Here is a 27,974-nt window from a genome sequence, read left to right as displayed (position 1 = left end):
AAAACAAAATTAGTTCATTTAGAAAAACAGTTTTGCTCTAAACACCACTCTGCAGATGTCTTTTCAGTTTAGACTTTGGACTAAAGACCTTGTATGGATCCTTTGATGCTTATTGAGATCAGACTTCCGAATAAAGGTTTTTCCACATTGAGAACATTGATGTGGCTTTTCTCCAGTATGGCTCATCTGATGATGCTTGAGATGAGATATTTGAGCAAAGGCTTTTCCACATTGAGAACAGTGATGTGGTTTTTCTTCACTATGGATCATCTGATGATCCTTGAGATGAGATATTCGAGCAAAGGCTTTTCCACATTGAGAACATTGATGTGGCTTTTCTCCAGTATGGATCCTCTGGTGTATCTTGAGATAAGACTTCTGATTGAAGGCTTTCCCACACTGAGAACATTGATGTGGCTTTTCTCCAGTATGTATCATCTGGTGTCTCTTGAGATCAGACTTCAAAATAAAGGCTTTCCCACACTGAGAACATTGATGTGGCTTTTCTCCAGTATGGATCCTCTGGTGTATCTTGAGATCAGACTTCTGAATGTAGGCTTTCCCACACTGAAAACAATGACATGCCTCTCCATCTGTATGTGTGCTCTGATGGGAAGTGAGCTCTGAATGTGCTCTGAATCTCTCTCCACATGTTGTGTCATACAACATTTGTCCTGTGTGTATTTTCTGACATGAAACAGCAGGGATTTCATTAAACGTTCCCAAACACTGGAATTCATGCTGTTTCTCTCTAGTTGTCTGGCACCATGATTGTTGTTCCTCAGATTTCACTCTGTTGTTAGCATGGATCATTTGAATGTGTCCTGCAACGTTAGAAATAAAGAAACTGAAGGTTTTCACAATGTCTCAATGAGGCGCTGTTGATATTAGTGTCACTTTGTAATTATTGTGATTCTGTTAAATGATAATACAAACTGTTTAGGATCTCACCTTTTGGAAAATGATCTGTGTGATCATTTTCTGTTAAATCAGATATTTCTTCCTTTTTAATATCCTCAGGTGGTGACATTAATATTTCAGTCCGAGTTCCATGATCCAGTCCAGGCTCTTCTTTCGGTTTCTGAGTTTTAAACAAAAACTCTGCTACAAAATCATCAACTTCTTCATCTTCTCTCTCAGTCTTCACTGGCATGGTCAGCTGTGACGGTATGAAACCTGACATTTCAAGCTTCAGTTCAGCTCAGCTTCAGCAGTTTAGCAAAAGTTACTCCTAGAAATGACTTCTGTAAACTGTTCCCTCTGTGTGGTGTTTATATATTACTGCTGTCTGACCCATTAGCCTCCTGGATTTCAACCTAACCAATCAGCTGTAGGGGCTGGTATGTCAATCAGAATAACAAAGGATTGTGGGAGGGGCTTACATTTGAAGGGTTGTTACGTCTGATGGTCCACAGGTGCGCGTGGCCATAACTCAAATAGCACCCACTCCACAAAGGAGGGCAGGTGGGGGTGGGGTGGAGGTGTGAACTGGTTGTGGGGGTGGGATGGTCAACTGAAGAAAAGTTCTATTCCACCTGAATGCTTCTCATAATGTATTTCCATATGTGTGCTTGTATGTACTTAAATTATCTAAGTTTCCCTGGTAGTATGTGCTCTAATTGTGTATAACTATGAGGATAGAGTACAATATGCTAGAAAACATTCATATACAAGTAGATATAAAAAGCCTTTAGCTTGAACATTAGGTAACACTTTACTTGACGGGTGAGTTCATAACACATTCATAGCAGCTGTCATAAACTGCACATAAAGCATTCATAACTGTTTCATGAGACATGACTCAACATTCATACCAAACCTTTCATGAATGTGGAAGACAGAACGACGAGAACTTTGCAGAAAGTTGCAAAGCAGTATTGCCGTTTTTGGTCCAAACCTCTTGATCACGTCACATCTGAGTCAATGGACTACTCCTGTGCCAAAAAGACAGAACATGGTCAAGCAAATAATTTTGTTTCATAAAAATCTATTTGTTCATTGATGTAACCTTTGCAGATGATTTCTCATCTTTTGCTACTGGGAATGTCCAACCATTCCAGGTTACACAAATAAAGCTAAATGTAGGCTAGTTTACCTCCCAGTGTTAAACTCAGTGATTATGAATACTTCACAACTTGTATAGTAAAGTGACATTCAATGTAGACTTCATAAGATATTCATGAAATATTTACAAAGGATGGAGAGATCAAATTAAAGGTATCCAGGTTACACACATACAATGTTGGACTTTTATTTTGACATATTGTCGTCGTTCTGTCTTCCACATTCATGAAAGGTTTGCTATGAATCTTGAGTCATGTCTCATGAAACAGTCATGAATGCTTTATGTGCAGTTTATGACAGCTGCTATGAATGTGTTATGAACTCACCCGTCAAGTGAAGTGTTATTAACATTACATCTTGAGGTATAGGCAAAGAGTATTATCACTGCACCAGAATCTAAGACAATGTCCGTGCTTAAAATGAAACACTCGTTTCCATCCAAGTACAAACCCTAGGTTGTTGACCAGGGTTTAATTATTTAGTTCTCTAAGTCTTGGCATTTTTCTTTTCCATTTTAACTGAGTGTGGCAGAAGATCTTTGGTAGAATTTTTGTTTTCAAATGTTTAAAAACATAGACGTTTATTTTAGGCAGAAAAGCCACTTAAAAAGTATAGGAAAGCACATTTTGAAACAAAATGCCAGCTGTTTCTGATAACAACCCTTCGGAGAAATAAGAGAAATATGGCAAGATACCCCCAAATCATGCAAATAAGAATGACAAAGACTTAGGAGGGAATTCCATATGTATGATCTCTATTCACAGATGTATGATCTCTATTCACAGATGTGATGGTCCACAGGTGGACCTGGTCATAACTACACTGCTGAAACTCCACAAAGAAGGGGATCTGGGGTTGGGGTGGAGGTGTGAACTTCACACTTTATGGTGATGGGATGGGTAACTGAAGAAAACTTCCATTCCTTCTGAAAGCTTCCTAATCTGAATTTGTGTTTGTGCGTTTTTAGGACTTGAGAGCTGCTTGATCAAGATGTATAAAAGACTTTGACTTTGACTTGCTATTCATAACTTGATACTTGACTTAAACTTGAATCAAATGATTTGAGTTTTTTTCTTCATAGATATTGAGGAGTTAATGTACAATTTTTGAAGTGTTGCATGCGTCATGTGAGCAAACCTGTCACCAACTGATGCCACAGACCAGCAACAACCCTCACGCAAATTAACAATGGTTTTACTATGACAGAATAACCATGGATTTGTGGGTAACCATGACCGTGTTTTTTGTTTTCATGGGTAACCATGATAACCATGGTTTATCACTATAGTTGATATAAGCACCATGCCCCGCAAGGGGTGCTGCTAGAAAATGTGGGCTCTCTGGGAGCTCCCTGTCAGTGCTGGGCCCTTAGAATCGGCCTAAACCAGTTAATCTTCAGTGTCCCGCCGGCGGGACGGTTACCCCCCTCCCCCACCTCCTCCAACATTCTAAATCAATTGTATGCACCATATTGCTATGTAGCAGAGTAATGTTATACACCATTTGAAAGCTTTGACTCTTGGGAATCCAAAAATGACAACTTTTTTCATGGACAATCTGTATAGTGCTTTACATTCTCAGATTAATCTTATTATGTCTCAATTAAATTTGATCCAAAATGCCCCCCTCCCCCTCATCCGCTTTTGGTGCTACCCTGACCTCTGGCTGCAGCACAATAAGTAGATGCAACATATTGGGTACTGAAATTCACAAGAATCCATAGAAATTGAATCTTCATGTTGTATTATCCAATATTAGTTGTACAGATGTATAGTTTATCTTATACACACTCATTGAACCAACAAAGTAAATGCAAAAATAGAGACTTTATTTGTAATTATTCCATATTTGTGTAGTCAGTCTATATCAGAACACCTGACATACAATCTAAATAGTCCACAAGAAACCTGGAAGTGTTACCTTTCATTTGAGACCAGGATTATGCTTCTACAGAGTTCATGTGCAGTAAGCATTTGATTGTCAGTATGCATTTTGAATAACCAAAATTCCTATGGGGAGTTTCCATAGGCATTTTACAAAACGCAAGAGCATTGGCAAATAATGGTCTAAAGCACTTTATACTTTCATTCTATATTGATCTACTTTGTGCCAGTACATCACACACGTTATTTTGACTGTTTCCTACGAAAACTACAGGTTCAACCTCCAAAGTAAACGAGCGCGAATCAACCTATTCCAGATGGAGTACTGTAGGAAAAAGAAATCGACTGGAAGTACGTAGGCAGGCCGAGCCAGGCTAGTGTTAAACAACCAGCTAAAACAAAATTAGTTCATATAGAAAAAATATTGTTGCTCTAAACACCACTCTGCTGATGTATTTTCAGTTTAGACTTTGGACTAAAGACCTTGGATGGATCCTTTGATGGATCTTGAGAGCAGACTTCCGAACAAAGGCTTTCCCACACTGAGAACATTGATGTGGCTTTTCTCCAGTATGGGTCATCTGATGATTCTTGAGATGAGATATTTGAACAAAGCTTTTTCCACACTGAGAACACTGATGTGGCTTTTCTCCAGTATGGGTCATCTGGTGATTTTTGAGATCAGACTTCCGAATAAAGGCTTTTCCACACTGAGAACATTGATGTGGTTTTTCTCCAGTATGGATCATCTGATGATACTTGAGATGAGATATGTGAGCAAAGGCTTTTCCACATTGAGAACACTGATGTGGTTTTTCCTTAGTATGGATCATCTGATGATCCCTGAGATCAGATTTCCGAGTAAAGATTTTGTTACACCGAGAACACCGATATGTATTTTCATCATGGATCCCTTGATGCCTGTTGAGATCAGACTGCCGAATAAAGGCTTTTCCACACTGAGAACATTGATGTGGTTTTTCTCCAGTATGGATCATCTGATGATACTTGAGATGAGATATGTGAGCAAAGGCTTTTCCACATTGAGAACACTGATGTGGTTTTTCCTTAGTATGGATCATCTGATGATCCTTGAGATCAGATTTCCGAGTAAAGATTTTGTTACACTGAGAACACCGATATGTATTTTCTCCAGTATGGGTCATCTGGTGATTCTTGAGATCAGACTTCCGAATAAAGGCTTTACCACACTGAGAACATTGATGTGGTTTTTCTCCAGTATGGATCATCTGATGATACTTGAGATGAGATATGTGAGCAAAGGCTTTTCCACATTGAGAACACTGATGTGGTTTTTCCTTAGTATGGATCATCTGATGATCCTTGAGATCAGATTTCCGAGTAAAGATTTTGTTACACTGAGAACACCGATATGTATTTTCTCCAGTATGGGTCATCTGGTGATTCTTGAGATCAGACTTCCGAATAAAGGCTTTACCACACTGAGAACATTGATGTGGTTTTTCTCCAGTATGGATCATCTGATGATACTTGAGATGAGATATGTGAGCAAAGGCTTTTCCACATTGAGAACACTGATGTGGTTTTTCCTTAGTATGGATCATCTGATGATCCCTGAGATCAGATTTCCGAGTAAAGATTTTGTTACACCGAGAACACCGATATGTATTTTCATCATGGATCCATTGATGCCTGTTGAGATCAGACTGCCGAATAAAGGCTTTCCCACACTGAGAACACTGATGTGGCTTTTCTCCAGTATGGATCCTTTGATGATACTTGGGAACAGATTTTCGAGCAAAGGTTTTTCCACACTGAAAACAATGACATGCCTGTCCATCTGTATGTGTGCTCTGATGGGCAGTGAGCTCTGAATGTGCTGTGAATCTCTCTCCACATGTAGTACACTCGTACAACATTTGTCCTGTGTGTATTTGCTGATATGCAACCGCAGGGAGTTCATCAAACGTTCCCAAACACTGGAATTCATGCTGTTTCTCTCTAGTTGTCTGGCACCACGATTGTTGTTCCTCAGATTTCACTCTGTTGTTAGCATGGATCATTTGAATGTCTCCTGCAACATTAGAAATAAAGAAACTCAACATTTCCACAATGTCTCTATCAGGCGCTGTTGATATTAGTATCACTTTGTAATTACTATCATGCTTATAAATCTGTTTATAATCTCACCTTTTGGAAAAAAATCTGTGTGATCATTTCCTATTAAATCATATATTTCTTCCTTTTTAATATCCTCAGGTGGTGACATTAATATTTCAGTCCGAGTTCCATGATCCAGTCCAGGCTCTTCTTTCGGTTTCTGAGTTTTAAACAAAAACTCTGCTACGAAATCATCAACTTCTTCATCTTCTCTCTCACTCTTCACTGGCATGGTCAGCTGTGACGGTATGAAACCTGACATTTCAAGCTTCAGTTCAGCTTCAGCAGTTTAGCAAAAGTTACTCCTAGAAATGACTTCTGTAAACTGTTCCCTCTGTGTGGTGTTTATATATTACTCCTGTCTGACCCATTCGCCCCCTAGATTCAAACCTAACCAATCAGCTGTAGGGGCTGGTACGTCAATCAGAATAACAAAGGATTGTGGGAGGGGCTTCCATCTGAAGGGTCGTTACGTCTGATGGTCCACAGGTGCGCATGGCCATAACTCAAACAGCACCCACTCCACAAAGGAGGGCAGGTGGGGGTGGGGTGGAGGTGTGAACTGGTTGTGGTGGTCGAATGGTCAACTGAAGAAAAGTTCTATTCCACCTGAATGCTTCTCATAATGTATTTCCATATGTGTGTTTCTTTGTACTTACATTATATAAGTTTCCCAGGTAGTACTCTAATTTTGTATAACTATGAGGATAGAGTACGATATGAATAGAAAACATTTAGATACAAGTAGATATAAAATGACTTTAGCTTGAACATTACATCTTGAGGTAGGCAAATAGTATCACTGCACCATAATCTCAGACAATGTCCGTGCTTATAATGAAACTCCACTAGTTTCCATCCAAATACAAACCCTAGGTTGTTGGTATAGACCGGGGTTTAATTCATTATTTTGTTCTCTAAGTCTTTCTTTCTTTCTTTTCCATTTTAACTGAGTGTGGTAGAAGATCTTTGGTAGAATTTTTGTTTTCAAATGTTTAAAAACATAGAGGTTTATTTTAGGCAGAAAAGCCACTTAAAAAGTGTAGGAAAGCACATTTTGAAAGAAATTGTGAGACTATCCCTTTTCCATTAAATCTTATATTGCTTTCTTTATAATTATGTGCATTATTTCTTACACATACCCATGCATTCATATTTACACACACTTTACATTTAGCAACACTACGTGGTAACCAGTAAAAACACAACACATATACTTCCAACTTCAAACAACATACAGACTTTATTGCTTAGTTAGTTCAATGGTACATATAACCAGCAATGTCAAGACCCTTCTCAATAGGAAAAAGATGGCGTTCAGAGAGGGGGACATGGCAGAGCTGAGGCGCGTACAGGGGAACTCAAAGTCAAGCTGAAAGAGGCTAAGGAGGACTACAGAAGGAAGGTGGAACAGAAGTTGCAGGAGAACAACATGAAGGAGGTATGGGACGGTATGAACACCATCACTGACCTTGAGAAGAGCAGCAGCTCTGTGGAGGGAGTTCTGGACAGGGCGAACCAGCTGAACCACTTCTACAACAGGTTTGACTGCCCTGGTCCAGCTCCAATGGCAGTGGTCCACCACCCCTTGCTGACTCAGACACTGCTCTTGCTTGCATGCCTGCCCAACCCACACCTCCCCCCTCACTCTCAGTGCAACACTTACCCCCATTATCTCAGGCTATCGCACCAATCCCCCACATGGTGACAACGGCTTCAGTCAACAGCCATCAGTCGCCAGCCAATGTGACAATGGCTTCAGTCAACAGCCATCAGCCTTGATTTCTCAAGTGCCTTTAACACCATCCAACCCCTCAGACTGAGAGACAAGCTCTTGCAGATGGGTGTGGACGCTCACCTGGTATCCTGGATCACAGATTACCTGACCGAGCGGCCACAGTTCGTCAGACTGAAGAACTGTCTCTCTGACACTGTGATCAGCAGCACCGGAGCTCCACAGGGAACTGTGCTCTCTCCAGTCCTGTTCACCCTGTACACGTCTGACTTCTGCTACAACACCAAGTCGTGCCACATGCAGAAGTTCTCTGATGATACTGCAATTGTGGGGTGTATCAGGGATGAACAAGAGGAGGAGTACAGGAGCCTGGTGGAGGACTTTGTGCAATGGTGCAAACTCAACCACCTTCAACTCAACACTTAAAAGACCAAGGAGATGGTGGTGGATTTCTTTGCATTAAGCTCCTCAGGATGTTTTACCAGTCTGTTGTTGCCAGCATCCTCTTCTATGCTGTGGTATGCTGGGGAGAAAGCACAAAAAAGAAGGATGCTGGGCGACTATATAGGCTGATAAGGAAAGCTGGCTCTGTCGTGGGAGCCGAACTGGAGTGCATCACTTCAATATCAGACAAAATAACCCTGAACAAACTGTTCAGCATCTTGGACAATGAATGTCATCCACTCCATAGCACTACTGTAAAGCAGAAGAGCCTGATCAGCTGGAGACTTCACTCACTGTCATGCACAACTGATAGACTGAGGAAGTAATTTGTCCCCAGGCCATTGAACTGTTCAACACTTCACTTAAGGGTAGAGGAGAGATAGACTGTTCTGCATAGTCTGTTTACATGCTATATTAGCACATTTGCACAACCCCTCCCTCCTGGACTGTGGCCGTACTTGATGCTTAATACCTTATACTCAATACTTGACCAATGGCTGTAACCCTTTTACCTCAACCTATTCTTGCACTGACATAGTTATAGTGGATGGAATCCACTATCTTGAAATCTCCTGGCTTCTTATTATTATAGTGGATGGAATCCCCTATCTTGAAATCTCCTGGCTTCTTCTTATTATAACACCTTTTCTTTTTACCTTTTCAAGAATGAATGCGACTCTAACCGTTTAACGTACAGACATGTTGAAATAACCGTTCTGAAGGTCTGGAGTGGGGCAAGAGAGTTATTATTTCAGATTTTTTAAAAGGTTTATACTTTTTGAGAAATAAGGTATTAAACATTCTAAAATGCTCATTTCCCCCCCATAGACTTGAATGGCTGTGATGTCATAATGGCCTAAAGCCAGCTGCGCTCGTTAAGCTCCCAGAGTAGTTCCCGGGCTAATCAGAACACTGGCACAGGTGTCACCTGTGAATCCAACTGTTTCAGCTTCTAATGCATACAATCTGGTGCTCCCTAAAACTACACATCCTGTTTAAGTGTTTCTCGTGTGTCAAAATAAAAGTCAGAGCCATATCTCATGCTTTGCGCATTATATCTCCAGAACAGCTTGACGCATATGCTTCAAATTTGGACTGGACTCAAAGATGAAGTGAGTTGATGTTGGAGGTCAAAGGTCAAGTCCATGAATACTCTGAGCGTGATATATCAAGAATGCCTTGACATACATGCCTGAAATTTGATATGAGTCCAAGAGTGTATGGACTCAAAGATGAAATGAATTGATGTTGGAGGTCAAAGGTCAAATGTCAAGGTCAAAAACACCTTGAGTGTTATATCTCAAGAACGCCTTGACACACAAGGTTTTTTGGTAAGAGGGTTTGTATGAACTCAAAGATTAAGTGATTCAATGTTTTTTTTTTTCCAGGAATCTCCCCACCAACATTAAGCCAGCAGCTTTCCATCCACTATTGTAATTCCTCTGGCATTACATTTCTAGTTTTGTTATATTATCTTGTCTACATTATACATTAATCTCTTTTATGTCCATATTACTATCCCCACCCTTTCAACTGTATATTTCATCTTGCTTGTGTCTGTTGAGGGGTCCACGACCATGGCATCCTTGACAGGGACAACAAGGAAGCGATCATCCTCAGCTGCACTCTGAATTACAGGCTCAGTCCCTACCCTGTCATGCTTGATCATCCTTAAGCATCCTTAAGCACACTTTGTTGGTATTTGATATTTGATTTAGTTTTTATAGTATATTTAGTATTTAGTATTTTAGTATAATGATTATCTTCTACTGTCTCTATTGTACAGTGGAGTTTTCTTGTATGTATATTACTTTTTTCTGCTGTAAGTGCATGTTGTGTGTGATGTCTGTTCTGGCCTGAACGTCATATTCACGAAATTTCTGTTAACTAACAAACTGACGGTTGTATGTGTTCACTGAACCAAGATTATGAAAATAAAACACAACTTTTCAATTTAAAACTTAATCTGAAAAGATATTAGTGCCGAAACCTTTCAGAATTCTTCACTTTCTGCTGACGAAAAAACGAATGTCCGCCGTGTTTTTTGTTCACGTGAGCAACGTCTTTTTGTTGTTATGTCACAAGGTGTGAATAGCTCAGCTGTGTGGCCAAGGCTATTCGTACCAGGGGTGTAAATAGACACTCCGAAATAAAAATGTGTTTTAAACACCAACACCATTAAGAGAGCATCCAAAAATAGAAGTGGCCTATGACCTATCCATTCGACCTTAAGGACATTCTGAAAAAGCCAAAGCCCGTTAATTGAAGCTCACCAGCTAAGACAGCCTATCGTCGGTGCACATTTGGAAAATTTAATAAGTGATGCTGACCTGCAAGTTGGTGAAACTACACTTTAATGATCCTTGTGGGCTTGTGTTCAGGATAACGAATGAGGTTGCGCAGGAACTGCTTTTGCGCAAGGCAAACTTGCGCTAAAGTAACCGACAGCTTGACCGATATGCTCTGTGTCTCCAAAAACTCCCAGTCGGAGAGCGTGTGTAGCCTATTAAAAAACTATTTGGTAACACTTTATTTGACGGGTAGGTTCATAACACATTCATAGCAGCTGTCATAAACTGCACATAAAGCATTCATGACTGTTTCATGAGACATGACTCAACATTCATACCAAACCTTTCATGAATGTGGAAGACAGAACGACCACATCTTGTCAAAATAAAAGTCCAACATCGTATTTGTGTAACCTGGATACCATTAATTTAATCTCTCCAGCCTTTGTAAATATTTCATGAATATCTTATGAAGTCTACATTGAATGTCACTTCACTATACAAGTATGCATTCAGCTGACCCGTATTTGTGTAACCTGGAACGGTTGGACATTCCCAGTAGCAAAAGATGAGAAATCATGTGCATAGGTTACATCATAAAACAAATGATTTTGTATGGGACAGCACATTTTGAAACAACATGTCAGATGTTTCTGATAACGACCCTTCAGAGAAATATAGCAAAATACCCCCTCGTCCTGACATATTAGGATTGTAACCTAACCAAACAAGATGCATAAGCTAATTGAATGCAAATGAGAATGAAAAGACTTATAGGAGGGAATTCCAAATGTACAGTATGATCTCTATTCACAGATTTGATGGTCAACAGGTGGACCTGGTCATAACTACACTGCTGAAACTCCACAAAGAAGGGGATCTGGGGTTGGGGTGGAGGTGTGAACTTCACACTTTATGGTGATGGGATGGGTAACTGAAGAAAACTTCCATTCCTCCTGAAATCTTCCTAATCTGAATTTGTGTTTGTGTATTTGTAGGTTTTTAGGACTTGAGAGCTGCTTGATCAAGATGTATAAATGACTTTGACTTGCTATTCATGACTTGATACTTGACTTAGAATTGAATCAAATGACTTCAGTTTTTTTCTTCATAGATATTGAGGAGTTAATGTACAATTTTAGAAAATCTGAGTACTGTTGCATGCGTCATGTGAGCAAACCTGTCACCAACTGATGCGACAGACCAGCAACAACCCTCACGAAAATTAACCATGGTTTTACTATGACCCTGACAGAAATTAACCATGGTTTTACTATGACCCTTACAGAAATTAACCATGGTTTTACTATGACAGAATAACCATGGATTTGTGGGTAACCATGACCATGTTTTTTGTTTTCATGGGTAATTTATCACTATAGTTGATATAGACACCATGCCCTGCAAGGGGTGCTGCTAGAAAATGTGGGCTCTCTGGGAGCACTCTCTCAGTGCTGGGCCCTTAGAATCGGCCTTGAACAACCAGCTAAAACAAAATTAGTTCATTTAGAAAAACAGTTTTGCTCTAAACACCACTCTGCAGATGTCTTTTCAGTTTAGACTTTGGACTAAAGACCTTGTATGGATCCTTTGATGCTTATTGAGATCAGACTTCCGAATAAAGGTTTTTCCACATTGAGAACATTGATGTGGCTTTTCTCCAGTATGGCTCATCTGATGATGCTTGAGATGAGATATTTGAGCAAAGGCTTTTCCACATTGAGAACAGTGATGTGGTTTTTCTTCACTATGGATCATCTGATGATCCTTGAGATGAGATATTCGAGCAAAGGCTTTTCCACATTGAGAACATTGATGTGGCTTTTCTCCAGTATGGATCCTCTGGTGTATCTTGAGATAAGACTTCTGATTGAAGGCTTTCCCACACTGAGAACATTGATGTGGCTTTTCTCCAGTATGTATCATCTGGTGTCTCTTGAGATCAGACTTCAAAATAAAGGCTTTCCCACACTGAGAACATTGATGTGGCTTTTCTCCAGTATGGATCCTCTGGTGTATCTTGAGATCAGACTTCTGAATGTAGGCTTTCCCACACTGAAAACAATGACATGCCTCTCCATCTGTATGTGTGCTCTGATGGGAAGTGAGCTCTGAATGTGCTCTGAATCTCTCTCCACATGTTGTGTCATACAACATTTGTCCTGTGTGTATTTTCTGACATGAAACAGCAGGGATTTCATTAAACGTTCCCAAACACTGGAATTCATGCTGTTTCTCTCTAGTTGTCTGGCACCATGATTGTTGTTCCTCAGATTTCACTCTGTTGTTAGCATGGATCATTTGAATGTGTCCTGCAACGTTAGAAATAAAGAAACTGAAGGTTTTCACAATGTCTCAATGAGGCGCTGTTGATATTAGTGTCACTTTGTAATTATTGTGATTCTGTTAAATGATAATACAAACTGTTTAGGATCTCACCTTTTGGAAAATGATCTGTGTGATCATTTTCTGTTAAATCAGATATTTCTTCCTTTTTAATATCCTCAGGTGGTGACATTAATATTTCAGTCCGAGTTCCATGATCCAGTCCAGGCTCTTCTTTCGGTTTCTGAGTTTTAAACAAAAACTCTGCTACAAAATCATCAACTTCTTCATCTTCTCTCTCAGTCTTCACTGGCATGGTCAGCTGTGACGGTATGAAACCTGACATTTCAAGCTTCAGTTCAGCTCAGCTTCAGCAGTTTAGCAAAAGTTACTCCTAGAAATGACTTCTGTAAACTGTTCCCTCTGTGTGGTGTTTATATATTACTGCTGTCTGACCCATTAGCCTCCTGGATTTCAACCTAACCAATCAGCTGTAGGGGCTGGTATGTCAATCAGAATAACAAAGGATTGTGGGAGGGGCTTACATTTGAAGGGTCGTTACGTCTGATGGTCCACAGGTGCGCATGGCCATAACTCAAATAGCACACACTCCACAAAGGAGGGCAGGTGGGGGTGGGGTGGAGGTGTGAACTGGTTGTGGGGGTGGGATGGTCAACTGAAGAAAAGTTCTATTCCACCTGAATGCTTCTCATAATGTATTTCCATATGTGTGCTTGTATGTACTTAAATTATCTAAGTTTCCCTGGTAGTATGTGCTCTAATTGTGTATAACTATGAGGATAGAGTACAATATGCTAGAAAACATTCATATACAAGTAGATATAAAAAGCCTTTAGCTTGAACATTAGGTAACACTTTACTTGACGGGTGAGTTCATAACACATTCATAGCAGCTGTCATAAACTGCACATAAAGCATTCATAACTGTTTCATGAGACATGACTCAACATTCATACCAAACCTTTCATGAATGTGGAAGACAGAACGACGAGAACTTTGCAGAAAGTTGCAAAGCAGTATTGCCGTTTTTGGTCCAAACCTCTTGATCACGTCACATCTGAGTCAATGGACTACTCCTGTGCCAAAAAGACAGAACATGGTCAAGCAAATAATTTTGTTTCATAAAAATCTATTTGTTCATTGATGTAACCTTTGCAGATGATTTCTCATCTTTTGCTACTGGGAATGTCCAACCATTCCAGGTTACACAAATAAAGCTAAATGTAGGCTAGTTTACCTCCCAGTGTTAAACTCAGTGATTATGAATACTTCACAACTTGTATAGTAAAGTGACATTCGATGTAGACTTCATAAGATATTCATGAAATATTTACAAAGGCTGGAAAGAATAATGGCAATGCTGCTTTGTGATTGTTGGACTTTTATTTTGACAAGTTGTCGTCGTTCTGTCTTCCACATTCATGAAAGGTTTGCTATGAATCTTGAGTCATGTCTCATGAAACAGTCATGAATGCTTTATGTGCAGTTTATGACAGCTGCTATGAATGTGTTATGAACTCACCCGTCAAGTGAAGTGTTATTAACATTACATCTTGAGGTATAGGCAAAGAGTATTATCACTGCACCAGAATCTAAGACAATGTCCGTGCTTAAAATGAAACACTCGTTTCCATCCAAGTACAAACCCTAGGTTGTTGACCAGGGTTTAATTATTTAGTTCTCTAAGTCTTGGCATTTTTCTTTTCCATTTTAACTGAGTGTGGCAGAAGATCTTTGGTAGAATTTTTGTTTTCAAATGTTTAAAAACATAGACGTTTATTTTAGGCAGAAAAGCCACTTAAAAAGTATAGGAAAGCACATTTTGAAACAAAATGCCAGCTGTTTCTGATAACAACCCTTCGGAGAAATAAGAGAAATATGGCAAGATACCCCCAAATCATGCAAATAAGAATGACAAAGACTTAGGAGGGAATTCCATATGTATGATCTCTATTCACAGATGTGATGGTCCACAGGTGGACCTGGTCATAACTACACTGCTGAAACTCCACAAAGAAGGGGATCTGGGGTTGGGGTGGAGGTGTGAACTTCACACTTTATGGTGATGGGATGGGTAACTGAAGAAAACTTCCATTCCTTCTGAAAGCTTCCTAATCTGAATTTGTGTTTGTGTGTTTTTAGGACTTGAGAGCTGCTTGATCAAGATGTATAAAAGACTTTGACTTTGACTTGCTATTCATAACTTGATACTTGACTTAAACTTGAATCAAATGATTTGAGTTTTTTTCTTCATAGATATTGAGGAGTTAATGTACAATTTTTGAAGTGTTGCATGCGTCATGTGAGCAAACCTGTCACCAACTGATGCGACAGACCAGCAACAACCCTCACACAAATTAACAATGGTTTTACTATGACAGAATAACCATGGATTTGTGGGTAACCATGACCGTGTTTTTTGTTTTCATGGGTAACCATGATAACCATGGTTTATCACTATAGTTGATATAAGCACCATGCCCCGCAAGGGGTGCTGCTAGAAAATGTGGGCTCTCTGGGAGCTCCCTCTCAGTGCTGGGCCCTTAGAATCGGCCTAAACCAGTTAATCTTCAGTGTCCCGCCGGCGGGACGGTTACCCCACTCCCCCCAACATTCTAAATCAATTGTATGTACCGTATTGCTATGTAGCATAGTAATGTTATACACCATTTGAAAGCTTTGGCTCTTGGGAATCCAAAAATGACAACTTTTTTCATGGACAATCTGTATAGTGCTTTACATTCTCAGATTAATCTTATTATGTCTCAATTAAATTTGATCCAAAATGCCCCCCTCCCCCTCATCCGCTTTTGGTGCTACCCTGACCTCTGGCTGCAGCACAATAAGTAGATGCAACATATTGGGTACTGAAATTCACAAGAATCCATAGAAATTGAATCTTCATGTTGTATTATCCAATATTAGTTGTACAGATGTATAGTTTATCTTATACACACTCATTGAACCAACAAAGTAAATGCAAAAATAGAGACTTTATTTGTCATTATTCCATATTTGTGTAGTCAGTCTATATCAGAACGCCTGACATACAATCTAAATAGTCCACAAGAAACCTGGAAGTGTTACCTTTCATTTGAGACCAGGATTATGCTTCTACAGAGTTTATGTGCAGTAAGCATTTGATTGTCAGTATGCATTTTGCGTAACCAAAATTCCTATGGGGAGTTTCCATAGGCATTTTACAAAACGCAAGAGCATTGGCAAATAATGGTCTAAAGCACTTTATACTTTCATTCTATATTGATCTACTTTGTGCCAGTACATCACACACGTTATTTTGACTGTTTCCTACGAAAACTACAGGTTCAACCTCCAAAGTAAACGAGCGCGAATCAACCTATTCCAGATGGAGTACTGTAGGAAAAAGAAATCGACTGGAAGTACGTAGGCAGGCCGAGCCAGGCTAGTGTTAAACAACCAGCTAAAACAAAATTAGTTCATATAGAAAAAATATTTTTGCTCTAAACACCACTCTGCTGATGTATTTTCAGTTTAGACTTTGGACTAAAGACCTTGGATGGATCCTTTGATGGATCTTGAGAGCAGACTTCCGAACAAAGGCTTTCCCACACTGAGAACATTGATGTGGCTTTTCTCCAGTATGGGTCATCTGATGATTCTTGAGATGAGATATTTGAACAAAGCTTTTTCCACACTGAGAACACTGATGTGGCTTTTCTCCAGTATGGGTCATCTGGTGATTTTTGAGATCAGACTTCCGAATAAAGGCTTTTCCACACTGAGAACATTGATGTGGTTTTTCTCCAGTATGGATCATCTGATGATACTTGAGATGAGATATGTGAGCAAAGGCTTTTCCACATTGAGAACACTGATGTGGTTTTTCCTTAGTATGGATCATCTGATGATCCCTGAGATCAGATTTCCGAGTAAAGATTTTGTTACACCGAGAACACCGATATGTATTTTCATCATGGATCCCTTGATGCCTGTTGAGATCAGACTGCCGAATAAAGGCTTTTCCACACTGAGAACATTGATGTGGTTTTTCTCCAGTATGGATCATCTGATGATACTTGAGATGAGATATGTGAGCAAAGGCTTTTCCACATTGAGAACACTGATGTGGTTTTTCCTTAGTATGGATCATCTGATGATCCTTGAGATCAGATTTCCGAGTAAAGATTTTGTTACACTGAGAACACCGATATGTATTTTCTCCAGTATGGGTCATCTGGTGATTCTTGAGATCAGACTTCCGAATAAAGGCTTTACCACACTGAGAACATTGATGTGGTTTTTCTCCAGTATGGATCATCTGATGATACTTGAGATGAGATATGTGAGCAAAGGCTTTTCCACATTGAGAACACTGATGTGGTTTTTCCTTAGTATGGATCATCTGATGATCCTTGAGATCAGATTTCCGAGTAAAGATTTTGTTACACCGAGAACACCGATATGTATTTTCATCATGGATCCATTGATGCCTGTTGAGATCAGACTGCCGAATAAAGGCTTTCCCACACTGAGAACACTGATGTGGCTTTTCTCCAGTATGGATCCTTTGATGATACTTGAGAACAGATTTTCGAGCAAAGGTTTTTCCACACAGAGAACACTGTGGCTTTTCTTCTGTATGGATAATCTGATGCTGTTTGAGATTACATAATCGAGCAAAGGTTTGTCCACATTGAGAACACTGATATGTTTTTTCTCCAGTATGGATCCTCTGGTGTATCTTGAGATCAGACTTCTGAATGAAGCCTTTCCCACACTGAAAACAATGACATGCCTGTCCATCTGTATGTGTGCTCTGATGGGCAGTGAGCTCTGAATGTGCTGTGAATCTCTCTCCACATGTAGTACACTCGTACAACATTTGTCCTGTGTGTATTTGCTGATATGCAACAGCAGGGAGTTCATCAAACGTTCCCAAACACTGGAATTCATGCTGTTTCTCTCTAGTTGTCTGGGACCACAATTGTTGTTCCTCAGATTTCCCTCTGTTGTTAGCATGGATCATTTGAATGTCTCCTGCAACATTAGAAATAAAGAAACTCAACATTTCCACAATGTCTCTATCAGGCGCTGTTGATATTAGTATCACTTTGTAATTATTATCATGCTTATAAATCTGTTTACAATCTCACCTTTTGGAAAATGATCTGTGTGATCATTTCCTATTAAATCATATATTTCTTCCTTTTTCATATCCTCAGGTGGTGACATTAATATTTCAGTCTGAGTTCCATGATCCAGTCCAGGCTCTTCTTTCGGTTTCTGAGTTTTAAACAAAAACTCTGCTACAAAATCATCAACTTCTTCATCTTCTCTCTCACTCTTCACTGGCATGGTCAGCTGTGACGGTATGAAACCTGACATTTCAAGCTTCAGTTCAGCTCAGCTTCAGCAGTTTAGCAAAAGTTACTCCTAGAAATGACTTCTGTAAACTGTTCCCTCTGTGTGGTGTTTATATATTACTCCTGTCTGACCCATTAGCCTCCTGGATTCAAACCTAACCAATCAACTGTAGGGGCTGGTATGTCAATCAGAATAACAAAGGATTGTGGGAGGGGCTTCCATCTGAAGGGTCGTTACGTCTGATGGTCCACAGGTGCGCATGGCCATAACTCAAATAGCACACACTCCACAAAGGAGGGCAGGTGGGGGTGGGGTGGAGGTGTGAACTGGTTGTGGGGGTCGAATGGTCAACTGAAGAAAAGTTCTATTCCACCTGAATGCTTCTCATAATGTATTTCCATATGTGTGTTTCTTTGTACTTACATTATATAAGTTTCCCAGGTAGTACTCTAATTTTGTATAACTATGAGGATAGAGTACGATATGAATAGAAAACATTTAGATACAAGTATAGATATAAAATGACTTTAGCTTGAACATTACATCTTGAGGTAGGCAAATAGTATCATTGCACCATAATAGTTATCACTGCACCATAATCTCAGACAATGTCCGTGCTTATAATGAAACTCCACTCGTTTCCATCCAAATACAAACCCTAGGTTGTTGGTATAGACCGGGGTTTAATTCATTATTTAGTTCTCTAAGTCTTTCTTTCTTTCTTTTCCATTTTAACTGAGTGTGGTAGAAGAGCTTTGGTAGAATTTTTGTTTTCAAATGTTTAAAAACATAGAGGTTTATTTTAGGCAGAAAAGCCACTTAAAAGGTGTAGGAAAGCACATTTTGAAAGAAATTGTGAGACTATCCCTTTTCCATTAAATCTTATATTGCTTTCTTTATAATTATGTGCATTATTTCTTACACATACCCATGCATTCATATTTACACACACTTTACATTTAGCAACAATACGTGGTAACCAGTAAAAACACAACACATATACTTCCAACTTCAAACAACATACAGACTTTATTGCTTAGTTAGTTCAATGGTACATATAACCAGCAATGTCAAGACTCTTCTCAATAGGAAAAAGATGGCGTTCAGAGAGTGGCATGAGCAGAGCATGGCAGAGCTGAGGCGCGTACAGGGGAACTCAAAGTCAAGCTGAAAGAGGCTAAGGAGGACTACAGAAGGAAGGTGGAACAGAAGTTGCAGGAGAACAACATGAAGGAGGTATGGGACGGTATGAACACCATCACTGACCTTGAGAAGAGCAGCAGCTCTGTGGAGGGAGTTCTGGACAGGGCGAACCAGCTGAACCTCTTCTACAACAGGTTTGACTGCCCTGCTCCAGCTGGCAGTGGTCCACCACCCCCTGCTGACTCAGACACTGCTCTTGCTTGCTTGCCTGCCCAACCCACACCTCCCCCTCACTCTCAGTGCAACACTCACCCCCATCATCTCAGGCTATCGCACCCATCCCCCACACGGTGACAATGGCTTCAGTCAACAGCGATCAGTCTCCAGCCAATGTGACAATGGCTTCAGTCAACAGCGATCAGTCTCCAGCCAATGTGACAATGGCTTCAGTCAACAGCCATCAGCCTCCAGCCACCCCCCCCCCCTGCTCCCCCCATCATAATGGCTGATCAGGTCCATGGACAGCTGAAGAAACTTCGAACTAAGAAGGCAGCCGGGCCGGACAGGCTGTGTCCAAGGCTGCTCAAGATCTGTGCTGCTGAACTGGGGGAGCCACTGATCCACATTTACAATCTGAGTCTCCGTCTCGGACAAGTACCAACACTGTGGAAGACATCATGTATCACCCCTGTCCCTAAGAAGCCACACCCAAGTGAGCTTAATGATTACAGGCCTGTCGCTCTAACATCACATGTGATGAAGACAATGGAGCGATTGGTCTGCTCAGAGACCAGGTACGCCATGCACTAGACCCGCTACAGTTTGCATATCAGGAGAAAGTGGCCGTGGACGATGCCATCCCTTATCTCCTACACAGGACACATTCTCACCTAGACAAGGGGAAAAGTGCTGTGAGAATCTTGTTCTTTGATTTCTCAAGTGCCTTTAACACCATCAAACCCCTCAGACTGAGAGACAAGCTCTTGCAGATGGGTGTGGACGCTCACCTGGTATCCTGGATCACAAATTACCTGTCACAGGTAACAGATTACCCCAACGACCTGATCATTGGGGTCAATGTGGAGGTGGTAAACACCTACAAGTATCTGGGCTTACAACTGGACTGGTCAGCCAATACTGAAGCACTCTACAAGAAAGGGCAGAGCAGGCTGTACTTCCTGAGGAGGCTGCGGTCCTTCAATGTCTGCATTAAGCTCTTCAGGATGTTTTACCAGTCTGTTGTTGCCAGCGTCCTCTTCTATGCTGTAGTATGCTGGGGAGGAAGCACAAAGAAGAAGGATGCTGGGCGACTAGATAGGCTGGTAAGGAAAGCTGGCTCTGTCGTGGGAGCCGAACTGGAGTGCATCACTTCAATATCAGACAAAAGGACCCTGAACAAACTGTTCAGCATTTTGGACAATGAATGTCATCCACTCCATAGCACTATTGTAAAGCAGAAGAGCCTGATCAGCTGGAGACTTCGCTCACTGCCTTTCACAACAGACAGACTGAGGAAGTCATTTGTCCCCAGGGCCATTGAACTGTTCAACGCTTCACTTAAGGGTAGAGGAGAGATAGACTTCTCTGCATTGTCTTTTTACATGCTATATTAGCACATTTGCACAACCCCCTCCCTCCCTCCCGGACTGTGGCCGTACTTGATGCTTAATACCTTTGTAATGACGTCACTCGTCAGGACCAAAGAGGGAACTGAGAGTGGTCGAAGGAAATCGTGAAGCTGTCCGCGCGCTGTTGGAAATATAACAATTGATTATAAACCCCCGTTAAACCTAATAAATCTGACTCCGCTCAGTATTGGAAAAGTTTCGGTTCAGTGTAACATTGATATCCATAGTGGGTTGGTACGCCCACAGTGCATATTGGTAATGAGAATGCCTAACTCGTTTTCTTATGACACGCACTCAAGCTTAGGAATATATACTATAGGTCTCCTCCATCTGCAGATTAATTTGGGCGGTTCCTTAACATAACACGTACTGGTCTGGAAGTAGGTCAGAGGTTACATGCTGATCCGGACTGCGATACTCACCAGCGTGTTAGACAGTCAAGCAAATTCCTATGCTACAGGGGGTCAGGCTGTGGTAGGTTTTCGCGACCAATTTAGACCATCGCTGACAAACTGCCCACCGCTGTGTAATGCTTGGTCAGTTCATAATAACTTGCCATCTCCCAGGTGATTTAGTTTCTACGGCGGCGATAACTAATCCCAATCGTCCATTATGCTAGTAACGTTACCGAAACTGCTACTCTGGACTATAAGTACAATAGAAAGGCTATGCAGGTCAGAACATGACAATTTATTTGTCAGATACAAGCTATTCATCCAATACATTATAGAAGGTACATCTAAATTAATAATGTGAAAGTTACGAAAACAGGTTAAAGGAACATTTAGGAAACCATATGAAGCAATCAGAGAATGAACATACCAGCTTAGAGGATGATGACTTCACACCTTAGTGGTGCGGGAGATTCTGACTACAGAATGGCTCCTAGAATGCTCTGTAAACTTCACTTAAATAGGCTACCTAGTTTGTGGTTGGTTACATTCACATGATTGGAGGTCAGCTGATTTGGGATCACATGAGGTCATCTAATTTGAGAGTACTTTGATGAGACTTGAGACCATAGTTGTAGTGAGAGTGAATCAATTAAGACATGGCAAGGTATACATTTGATTACATTTCCTGTCCCTATAGTTAACTGCTCCTGTGGACATGTGACAGTAGGCCCACAATAGGCCCACACTTAGTAGTTGATCAAGAGTCAATATATGACTGAAAAGATTATCATCAGCCTGGTAATTAGGATCCTTACACCTTATACTCAATACTTGATTCTCTTTTATGTCCATATTACTATCCCCACCCTTTCAACTGTATATTGCATCTTGCTTGTGTCTGTGGAGGGGTCCACGGCCATGGCACCCTTGACAGGGACAACAAGGAAGCGATCATCCTTAGCTGCACTCTGAATTACAGGCTCAGTCCCTGCCCTGTCATGCTTGATCATCCTTAAGCATCCTTAAGCACACTTTGTTGGTATTTGATATTTGATTTAGTTTTTATAGTATATTTAGTATTTAGTATTTTAGTATTGTGTTTATCTTCTACTGTCTCTATTTCACAGTGGAGTTTTTTTATATGTATATTACTTTTTTTCTGCTGTAAGTGCATGTTGTGTGTGATGTATGTATGCTACTGAGACCTTGAATTTCCCCTTGGGGATCAATAAAGTATCTATCTATCTATCTATCATACATGTGTGGTTGAGTGCACGCAAGTTATCAGTTGTGTTCTGTTACTTAGGCTATCAGTTTAAGTTTGTTATTTACCGTTATTCGTTTGATTTACCATGTATCATGTTCGCGGCGTTCCGGTTTGAGTGCGGCCGACTCTCCAGGAGTTGTACGCGTCAATGTTGGGTCCGGGTGTACTTCCTGACTGGCAAGACGGTGCGGCACGTTCCGCTGATTTAAATTCTCTATGGCCACTTCCATTTCACGTTTTTGTCATGGGGGGAAGGAGGAGCCTTTTGTGCTTATTTGGCGCTTTCTGGTTGGGATTATTTTCCGTAGCCTATATTCACAAATGTCGTTGTGTAGTTTATTTATTGCTAGCAAATGTGTGGTTTTTGAATGTTTTGGTAATGTCTGAAAGTTAATTGATTTTGTTGTGTTCCCCTTTTAGTTATTCATGGTCTGGCCAGTCTCTATTCTTGTTGTGTGTTCATGTTGGAGGTTCACATCGGAGGTTAGCCTAATGTTCATTCTGTTTAGATATCCTTATTTTGGGCACAGAACTTTATTTTATAAAAAGTAGTTTATTGATTTTTGGTAATAAAATGATTTTTTGTGAAATTCACAATCCACCCTGTGTTGACTGCTCGATCCCTCACAGACTTGAGGATTTTTTTCATAGAAATTGAGGAGTTAACTTTACGATTTTAGAAAATCCGAGTGCTGTTGTATGTATGCATTATGCGAGCAAACTTGTCATTGTTACTAACTGATGCAACAGACCAGCAGCAAATGCCAGATCAAATGAAACTGACTGAGATAACTTGCAAATATGTATCTGACAACTCAAAGAAGAAACAAACAACAGTTTGCAAGTAGCCTAGAAATCTAGACACGACCTAGCAGCGCAAATTAACGACATAACCACCACCACAACAATTTTCATCTATCTAAAGTGATAGAAACATCAAGTTTGAGGCATGTTAGGAGTTGGCTGTGAATCGATTATGCTTTTTAGTTAACAGGATATTACTAGCCTGGGTGTTCCCATGCTGCCTTGCGCGTGATTTGATTCACGCTGCTAAGGCAGCCTGGAGACCATGGAGCAAATTTATGCCTGAGATAGGGGACCAATCACAGAACAAGGGGGAAAGCAAGACAATGATGAGCTATGCACAGACGCATTTGATAGACATCCGTGGCACCCAATAAACGGATCTGGGCATTTTTTTTCAAATACGAGAAAATTAACGTTTGGTTCCCAGACCACGTCTCATTGAGAAGTGGTGGCGCTAGCCAGGCTAGGATATTACATTAAAATGTGTGAAATGGCAAAGTGATAATCCTGATATGCTAGCAAAAACATTGGCAATTTTAGGCAATGTAAAGTAAACCACTCTTTTTCTCCCTCCCTCTTAAACACACGGCCCTGTATAAGTTACGGTAGGTAGTCAATAAGTAAACTGCCAGCAATCAGCATAGAAACGTTTTAGGTGACTTCGCATGTTCACACGTTCAGTCCCCCAGCACTTAAAGCAACACCAAAGAGTTTTTTGTACCTTAAAATAATGTTTCCAAAATCGTTTCAGTGGTTCATCAACTTGTAACAGGGTGAACGGCACTTCTGCATTCGCTTCGCGGCCCTCTATCGGCTATAACCACACTATGTAAGTTTGCCAGATCGGGTAGCGGATCTGTAGTTCGATGGAATGACACATAAGAAACTACAAATTTGACAGTGCTGGATAAACAAATAGCGTGCGTGCGACAGAGGGAAAGTTATTTGGTGTTGCTTTAACCATCTCCAAGCTCCATCCACCTTGCCTTCCGCTGACTGTCATGTCACAACTTTCCCATCAGCTAGTGTGTGACCGCAAGTTTTCACCCTCCCCTCCCCATCATAACTAATTTGCATTTCAGACTTTGTCTCAGTGACAGTTTAACAGGTGCGATAATTCAAAAACTCCATGTTATTTTCCCATAGGAAAAATCGCAAGATACCGGATCTTAGAGATGGCAGCTTTTTTGTAGGCCAACTTCAGAGGTCTATAGCAACCTTAGAACCTCCATACCTCTCCGACCTCCTTATCCGCCACAATCCCGCCCGCCGCCTCAGGTCCGTCGATGCTAAAACACTCAAGACCATCAGGACTAAACTCCGGACCTGGGGCAACAGGGCCTTCTCAGTCGCTGCACCCTTCCTTTGGAACGCCCTCCGCAAGCACATCAAACAGTCAAGCACCGTACCATCCTTCAGACAGGCCCTCAAAACTCACCTCTTCCAACTTGCTTTTTCCTGTTAACAGACTTTCCCAGTTGTCCCCTCCTTTTCTTTGCCCAGCTCTCTAGCTTTGCCTCTGCTTTGTCCATGCACCTATGTGTTTTTCATATGTCTGTTATGTAACCTTGTCTATGTATCTTGTCTGTTTGCTCTTCCTAAACATAACTGTAAAGCGTTTTTGAGTGTCTTGAAAAGCTCTATAAAAATGAATGTATTAATATTATTATTAGGTGTGTGTGTGTGTGTGTGTGTGTGTGTGTATGTGTGTGTGTTTCCCAGTACACCAGTGAACTCACTGCCCATCAATGCCCTCCATGTCTGATGGATGTGTAATCTGTGGTCGAGAAAAATTATCTTGGCCTTCAGCGTTTATGATTTCACACACTGCATTTGTAAGGATAAGGGATTTCTATCTTTCCGAAAGTGACAGCAAATCGGTCTCTCTAAAAAAAGATCAGTAGTTTGGTCATTTAGTCCTGACAATGCATTACAATGTTTGTTTATAATGACAACTCACAAGAAATGTCAAATGTTGGAGAGAAATCACGCTGATCGAAACGTCTCGAATCTTAATCTGATCTTTAATTAAATTGGCATCATCAGCCGAGAAATCTGTTCCAATCTCTCCAAACACGACCACCAGAGCGTGAATGCGACTGCTCCGCTAATTCAGCGCTACATGCATAAACACAAGCTCACCGGGGGTCTGGCTTGCCCTTTTAGAGACGGATTCATTCCTTGATTTCCCATGAAAATGCATGCTGACCCCACAGGTCAGGTCCTGGAAGGTAGAGAGGCATGTCTACTGTGGCCAGGTCCTGGAAGGCAATGTTTCATGTGGCTGTTTATTGATCCGATGAGACCAAAAAGCCAAGATCTGATGATGGCAGCTGTTGATTTTGAATTTGACTCAAACATACTATCACCATTTGACACAGATAGGTTTTTCCATTGAAATAATGTCCATCAAAGCTTGATGGATTATTAAGGCAGTATCACAACCACTCTGTCAGAGGACGTAGGTCTGGTTTAAACTCCTTATAAGAACACTCAGGCAAAACATCATGTTGGATGACACATCTATTCTGATATCCTTCTGGCTTTGCCCTTGTCATGAGCGTCTCTGAAAGCATTTTGTGTGGACTCTGTCTACTGTAGGTGTTTATTCTCTGTCATTTTGCTTTTTACTGATAATGCATGAAACGGAAAAATCAAGTCTCTCTCTCTCTCTCTCTCTCTCACACACACACACAATAAGTCTCCCATAAAGACACTTGATTCAACAAGGAGTCTCATAACAGCGCACAGCTTCTCCTCCTCTCCTATCTTCTCCTCTCTGCTCTTCACCTCTCAGTTATTCTCCTCTCCTATCTTCTTCTTTCTGCTCTTCACCTCTCAGTTATTCTCCTCTCCTCCTCTCCTGTCTTCTCCTCTCATCCTCTCCTGTCTTCTCTCTGCTCCTCACCTCTGCTCTTCTCCCCTCATCTCCTCCTCTCTTCTCCTCCCCTCTCTTCCTGTCCTCTTTTCTCCTCTCCTCCTCTCCTGTCTTCTCCTCTCTGCTCCTCACATCTCTGTTATTCTCCTCTCTTCTCTTCTCCTCCCCTCTCCTTCTATCCTCTCTTCTCTCCTCCTCTCCCGTCTTCTCCTCCCCTCTCCTTCTATCCTCTCTTCTCCTCTCCTCCTCTCCCGTCTTCTCCTCTCTTCTCCCCTCTTCTACTAACTTCTCTCCTCCTCTCCTGTCTTCTCCTCTCTGCTCCTCACCTCTCCTCTCTTCTCCTCCCTCCACTCCTCTCTTCTCCTCTCCTCCACTCCTCTCTTCTCCTCTCCTCCACTCCTCTCTTCTCCTCCCTCCACTCCTCTCTTCTCCTCCCCTCTCCTCCTGTCTTCTCCTCTCTGCTCCTCACCTCTATGTTCTTCTCCACTCCTCCTCTTCTGCCAGTGATGTCAGAAGCCAAAGTCAAAGTGTTGTTGTCATTGTTGTTGTTGTTGTTGATGTTCATAATCAGCGCAGACACTCGAGGGCCTAATGCTTCTTATTCTCTACTTAACATTGAGCTGTTAAAGCACTGACTGCACATTAAATGCACTGCCTGTGCTGCCTTACTGTACACTTTCAAAGTTAAAAATGACTTCAGTTTTTCTGCAGGGACCCTCTCCACAGTATTACAGAACTTAAATGACATTTTGATCCTTGTCAGCGGCCATATTGCAACGCTTTTTGGGCACTTATCGGGCATCTATTTCGGCGCGTGCGTAAGGCTTTACTACACTGACCTTGCTCCAGCGGCGAGATCAAAACACATGATTGGCACAATGTCTTCACAACACGCCACATGATTGGCTCAATGTATTCACATGTCGACATTTTGCAGCGGAAGGGGTGGGATATGTGTAGACAACGGCCATATTGGTGTTACAAACTACAGTAACCCCATGCATTTCTATGGAGGATTTTTTGAGTGCTGTGTCTCCTCATTAGAAAGTCTCTGCTTATAGTGGCTTCTCACCTCTCCTCCGTTCTTCTCCTCCTCTCTTTTCTGCTCCTCTTCTCCTCCACTCCTCTCCTGTCTTCTCTCCTCTCCTCTTTTTTCCCCTCCTCTCCTCCACTCCTCTCCTGTCTTCTCTCCTCTCCTCTTTTTTCCCCTCCTCTCCTCCACTCCTCTCCTGTCTTCTCTCCTCTCCTCTTTTTTCTCTCCTCTCCTCCCCTCCTCTCCTGTCTTCTCTCCTCTCCTCTCCTCCCCTCCTCTCCTGTCTTCTCTCCTCTCCTCTTTTTTTCCCTCCTCTCCTCCACTCCTCTCCTGTCTTCTCTCCTCTCCTCTTTTCTGCTCCTCCTCTCCTCCCCTCCTCTCCTGTCTTCTCTCCTCTCCTCTTTTTTTCCCTCCTCTCCTCCCCTCCTCTCCTGTCTTCTCTCCTCTCCTCTTTTTTCCCTCCTCTCCTCCCCTCCTCTCCTGTCTTCTCTCCTCTCCTCTTTTTTCCCTCCTCTCCTCCCCTCCTCTACGCTGTCATCACTCTTCCATTCTGTCCTCTCCTTTCCCCACTG

At 41.3% G+C, this 27,974-nt stretch overlaps 2 pseudogenes; both read right to left on the bottom strand.

Annotated features, from left to right (window-relative positions):
- Positions 1 to 18: 18 nt before the first annotated feature.
- Positions 19 to 13,476, bottom strand: LOC121693651 (annotated as a pseudogene).
- Positions 13,477 to 16,413: 2,937 nt separating this feature from the next.
- LOC121693650 overlaps positions 16,414 to 27,974 on the bottom strand; it is a 21,928-nt pseudogene continuing 10,367 nt past the window's right edge.

This window comes from Alosa sapidissima, chromosome 19 (assembly GCF_018492685.1).
Source record: "Alosa sapidissima isolate fAloSap1 chromosome 19, fAloSap1.pri, whole genome shotgun sequence".
Classification (NCBI taxonomy): domain Eukaryota; kingdom Metazoa; phylum Chordata; class Actinopteri; order Clupeiformes; family Clupeidae; genus Alosa; species Alosa sapidissima.
The sequence above is the reverse complement of the archived record's forward strand: the minus strand, read 5'-3'. Positions and strand labels throughout refer to the sequence as shown.